This window comes from Rutidosis leptorrhynchoides, chromosome 2 (genome assembly GCF_046630445.1).
Source record: "Rutidosis leptorrhynchoides isolate AG116_Rl617_1_P2 chromosome 2, CSIRO_AGI_Rlap_v1, whole genome shotgun sequence".
In the NCBI taxonomy this organism is placed as follows: domain Eukaryota; kingdom Viridiplantae; phylum Streptophyta; class Magnoliopsida; order Asterales; family Asteraceae; genus Rutidosis; species Rutidosis leptorrhynchoides.
The window spans coordinates 498430084-498436011 of NC_092334.1; the positions used below are offsets into that span (position 1 = coordinate 498430084).

At 29.0% G+C, this 5928-nt stretch overlaps 1 long non-coding RNA gene across 1 annotated transcript; it reads right to left on the reverse strand.

Moving 5' to 3' along the window:
* Positions 1-912: 912 nt before the first annotated feature.
* On the reverse strand, positions 913-2769 carry LOC139892717 (uncharacterized). Its single transcript, XR_011774205.1, has 3 exons — positions 2469-2769; positions 2365-2385; positions 913-2239 (listed from the first exon to the last, which is right to left on the reverse strand). It is a non-coding gene; the product is annotated as an uncharacterized lncRNA (long non-coding RNA).
* Between the last annotated feature and the right edge of the window lie 3159 nt (positions 2770-5928).

Genomic DNA, 5928 nt, shown 5'->3' on the forward strand with positions numbered 1-5928 from the left:
TATATATATATATATATATATATATACATATACATATACATATACGTTGAGAGAATCAAGAAAGAAAAAGATGTGTTTTTGTTCAACCAAAACTGCGAAATTTATAGGACCTGACCCTCAAATTTGGGCCATGCGATCGAATGGAAATTGCACTTCCAGGCCATGCGATCGCATGGCCTGCTTTTCCAGCTCACATGAGTTTGTTTGCTTCTTGTCGACGGTTTAATTAAATATATATATTATATAAATAATTTTTAGAATTATTTATATATTATATTATATTTATATGCATAGTTGACTTGTAATTTTTAGTCCGTTACGTCGAGCGTTGAGAGTTGACTCTGGTCCCGGTTCCAGATTTTCGAACGTCCTTTTGTACAATTTAATATCTTGTATTTTGCGTTTTGCGGCTTGTACTCTTGTAATTTTGAGACGTTTCTCACCAATAATTTGAACCACTTTGATTGTACTTTGTACTTTTGAGCTTTTTGATCGTTTGCGTCTTCAATTCGTCGAATCTGTCTTTTGTCTTCACCTTTTATTATTTAAACGAATATCACTTGTAAATAGAACAATTGCAACTAAAAGCTTGTCTTTCTTGAGGGATAATGCTATGAAATATATGTTCGTTTTTAGCATTATCATATACATATGTTAAGTCTAGTTACCGGGTGCCCACGGTTAAGCATATATTTTTCATACTGATTTAAACTGCTGGTTGAAGCACTGAAATCTCGTGGTCTACATTACATTACTGATTACAAACAAACTATAGCTCACCAACATTCGTGTTGACTTTTTAAGCGTGTATTTCTCAAGTGCTTAGACGTTGTTGCTTTCGCTGTTAGACTTGCTGTCTTGGTGTTAGACTTGCTGTGTTAGACTTCCGCTGCATTACTTAGAGATGTCTCAATCATGAAACTTTTATTTTGCATTCGTAACTTACGTTATTTTCAAACAATGGCTTTGTAACGACCTTTGGGTCACATACTTATGTTAATGCTTCTATTCGTAGGAAACACGTTATCTTTTGTAAAACGCTATCTTTTTATGAATGCAAAACTGGTTTTCAAACAGCATATAGTGTTTGACCTTGTAATGATCATGTTGTTGATAAACCGTATACGATGGTTTTGTACGGGGCGCCACTCATATCAATAGAACATTACGAAAACCAACCCCAAAATAACCAATATAATAGAATGTCATACCAGCGACCTTAAACCCATGATCAGTCTGAATTTGTAGAATGCACTTTAAGTTACTCAATATTGCTACTCGTCTAATGTCATGGTTAATCTGGATAAAACTGAAATAGGGAACAAAAAACATGCTTTCCCAACCATAATCAAACCAATCAATACAGCAATTACCTAAAAATATTTATCATGACTGCAGATTATGAGAAGATTATGAGAAACTATATGTTATAAAACAATCCCTTTCATTTATTATATATAAAAAATCAAATGCCAGTAAAGAAGGAATTTATTTATGTTGATAATTGATAAGATACAGAGCTTACGATGCTCCCACAATCATGCAGTCAACTCTCATGCAGAGCTTTCAAGTAATTTGCCTTGTCAACACTTGGTCCTATAACAAATAAATAATATATAACATAAATAATCATAAACTGATCAAACCCTCTTTTGAAAAGTAAAATGTTGCGATATTGAAACAAAAACCATATCCAAAGGAACAATTCTACATAACTCAAACCTTTTTGCATATACAGTTCCTTTGAGGCATAAAGATTAGCAACACATGTGAAAAATAATATTAGAACATATAAACAAATATTGAAGAGTCGTAAGAATACGTATGATGTACTTAATTGCGGGGAAATAACACAGGACTTCCTATATTATTGATAAAAGGTATAAAACAACTAACTGAATTTGTAGTGACATTTGTAATCGTCTATACTATAGCAAGAATCCAGACAACCTCATTTGGGAAATTGGGAGAATCTAACAGAATACAAAAAAAACCATTTATTTGTAAGATGAAAGTAATTCCCTAGCAAAACAGGACAACAAAAATGACTAACTGTTGATTCACTGTCAATTTTATACACCTGCTTAAGTTCTCAACAAAGACAACGAAACATAATGAACCATAGTCTAACCATAATGAACCACGGTAAGTGTTTTCGGCAACAAAAATGACTAACCATAATGAACCACGGTAAGTGTTTTCGGCAACATCAGTTCTCCTCGAGAAGTAAGTACAGAACCTACAAACCAGACTTCAAATTCTTGATTAAAAACATTAAAAAAAATCAATAGAATATAAAGACAAAAGAAAGTCTATGAGGACAAAAAACAACAGCAATTAAATGTTCAATTTCAATTTCAATACCGTCGATGTAGACGATGAACCCTAACAAAAAAAAAATGTCACGATCATTAGTCTTTAATACCCACAATTTCGAATTGAACAGAAGATCTCAAATTAAAGATTACCGTTAATTGTTGAAACTCGTAGATGCTACAATCGAACGTCTTCTTGATTCTTCTACAATGGATGTTAGTCGATTGTGACTGGCTTGAAGCAGCGGTGACGACGATAGAAAATCGTTTAATTAGATGGATTCAATTGATAGACTCTATGAAGATTTCGATTCAATAACTGTAATGTTTTGTATTTGATTTGGTGATTCATTCTATGTCGAATTTAGTCGCGACGAAGTGGGAGAGAAATGTAGGGTTTTTTTTTTGGATCGATTAGGGTTGAAATTGAGTGGTATAATGTAGAATGTGAGAAATGAATTGAAACCCCTAAAATCCCTAATTTGGCTGCCACTTTTTCTGTATATAAGGTATTTTTGTAATCAGACAAATCAATGCTAGGTTTATGAGGTCATGAGCAAGATTACTAAATAATCAAGGGTTTAGATCAAAGATGTTTAATTTAATGGGTGGTTAGGATTGATTAACTCTTTTAAAAATGACCTATTTTACATTTTATTATATATAAAAGAGATATTAATTATATTATATTATATATAATATTAATTATATTTAGTCCCTCGAAATTATATTTAATTACTTAATTCGACCTCTATTTCTGTCCTAATTAACGGGTTGCCCACCGAACAATTCTTCCCCAAAAGAGGTGTAAGGCAAGGAGACCCACTATGTGAAGACCCGTCCTAATCTATCCGGACGAAGTCCATATCGATTATAAACGATTCACAACAGTTGATTTCATCGCGAGGTACTTGACCTCTATAGGATACATTTTACAAACATTGCATTCGTTTTTGAAAAGACAATCTTACATTACATCGAAAATTGACGGCATGCATACCATTTCATAATATATCTAACTATAATTGACTTAATAATAATCTTGATGAACTCAACGACTCGAATGCAACGTCTTTTGAAATATGCCATGAATGACTCCAAGTAATATCTTTAAAATGAGCAAATGCACAGCGGAAGATTTCTTTCATACCTGAGAATAAACATGCTTTAAAGTGTCAACCAAAAGGTTGGTGAGTTCATTAGTTTAACATAAATAATTATTTTCATCATTTTAATAGACCACAAGATTTTATATTTCCATTTCTCATAAACATACGTCTCATGCATAGAGATAAAAATATCATTCATATGGATTGAACACCTGGTAACCGACATTCACAATATGCATATAAGAATATCCCCATCATTCTGGGATCCTCCTTCGGACATGATATAAATTTCGAAGTACTAAAGCATCCGGTACTTTGGATGGGGCTTGTTGGGCCCAATAGATCTATCTTTAGAGTTCGCGTCAATTAGGGTGTCTGTTCCCTAATTCTTAGATTACCAGACTTAATAAAAAGGGGCATATTCGATTTCGATCATTCAACCATATAATGTAGTTTTGATTACTTGTGTCCATTTCGTAAAAACATTTATAAAAGTTTCGCATGTATTCTCAGCCCAAAAATATAAAGGGTAAAAAGGCAAATGAAACTCACCTAATGTATTTTGTAGTAAAAATACATATGACTATATTGAACAACTGAACAATGCAGGGTTGACCTCGAATTCACGAACCTATATCATTTGTATATATATTAATATATATACTTGAAATTGAACAAATTTATATATTATAACTTATGTTATTAAATATATATATATATATATATATATATATATATATATATATATATATATATATATATATATATATATATATATATATATATATTTAATTTTTTTTTTGTGTATGCATAATTAAAATGATTAGTGTTTAGTTAGTTATATTAATATATTTAATTAGTATTACATTAAAAATACCAAATTTGTTGTATATGAATATTCATATACAATTTGTTAGTATGATTTATACATACTTGTATGTAATATTTCTTATAAATATATTTTTATATACGAAATATTCATTTAGTAAAATAATATTAATAATAATACTTATAATGATCTAATAATGTTGTTAATTATGATAATAATAACAATACATAATAATATTACTAATAATTATAGAATGTTACTAATGCTAATGTTTGTAAGAAAAATAATAATAAAGATTTTGTATTATTTTCATAATAATAAAAATCATGATAATGATAATAACACTAAAATGACAAAATTTATAATAATTTTAATAATACATATAAGAATATTAATGATAACTGAAGTTTCTACTGCTTATAAATATAAATATGATATTGGTAATAATAATAATTATAATATTAATAATAGCAATAATATTAATAATAATAATCCTAATTGTAATTATAATACATATACCAATGCTAACGATAATGATAATACTCCTAATTTGATTAATAATAATGATATTTCTAAACATTTTAAATAATAACAATTATCATAATTATAATAACAATGATGGTAATAATAATATTCGTCATGCTAAAAATACTTTTAATATTAATTTTAGTGATACTAATAGCTAACACAATAATAATAATATAAATGATAATAATAACAATAATAATAATAATAATAACAATAATAATAATAAAAAAAATTGTTAGAGACTACCTTAATGTACCAGCTTCAAAAAAATTAATAAACTGTCAGGGCAGGGACTCGAACCCGGGACCTCTCGTAAACCCGAACCAACACCCAACCATCCATCCAATTCTGTTTTCTGTAATTAACCTCGATTCTTTAGATATTAACCCGTACGTTATCGTTATTATTTCTTCTTCCTTTTTACAGCAATTAGTCGACCAGGAAACGAATTCCATCCATAGTAATTGATTTCCAGATTTAGTTTAAGACTTGGACTACTAATCAATATGGAACTAAACAGAAAATCATTAAAAAAAAATAAAGAAAAAAAAACAGATACAACTCACGTTGTGTTCTTCGATGGTTTTAAAAAAAAAAATTTGATTTTTGGAATGTAAATCGTTTTACTCAATTGCTATAACACGAAAGGCTTCTTAAATCATCTATAGAAGCTTTATAAATTATCAATTGAATCTAAAACAACATCTAAAACTCGAATTCGAATAATAAAAACTCTGTTGACTTTTTCAGTTTTAAGTTTGACTTCAGAAAATCGACCTCAATTTGAGAAATTGAAAGCTGCGAATTTACAGAAAGTGTTAATAGAGGATTCCTAACCAAACTCCATTTTTAGATTTTGGAAAAACGAATTTAATTCAAGTTTTGTAAAAAAAAAAAATAACGTGTAGAGAAAAAGAAAAAAAAATAAATAATAAATAACTGGGTTCTTTGTTTTATGTTTTGAGTCTTCTGCCCTTGATTTCCTGTGATGTTTAGTATGATATAAAGGATGTAAATAATTGGGATTATCTGATGTTGTTGTTGTGAGTCAACAGAATTCCAAACAGGGAAGAAGAAGAAACAACAAAAATAAAAAAAATAAAAAGTAGACAAGAAATTTTCAACTGCCTTTGTTTGTATTGAATAT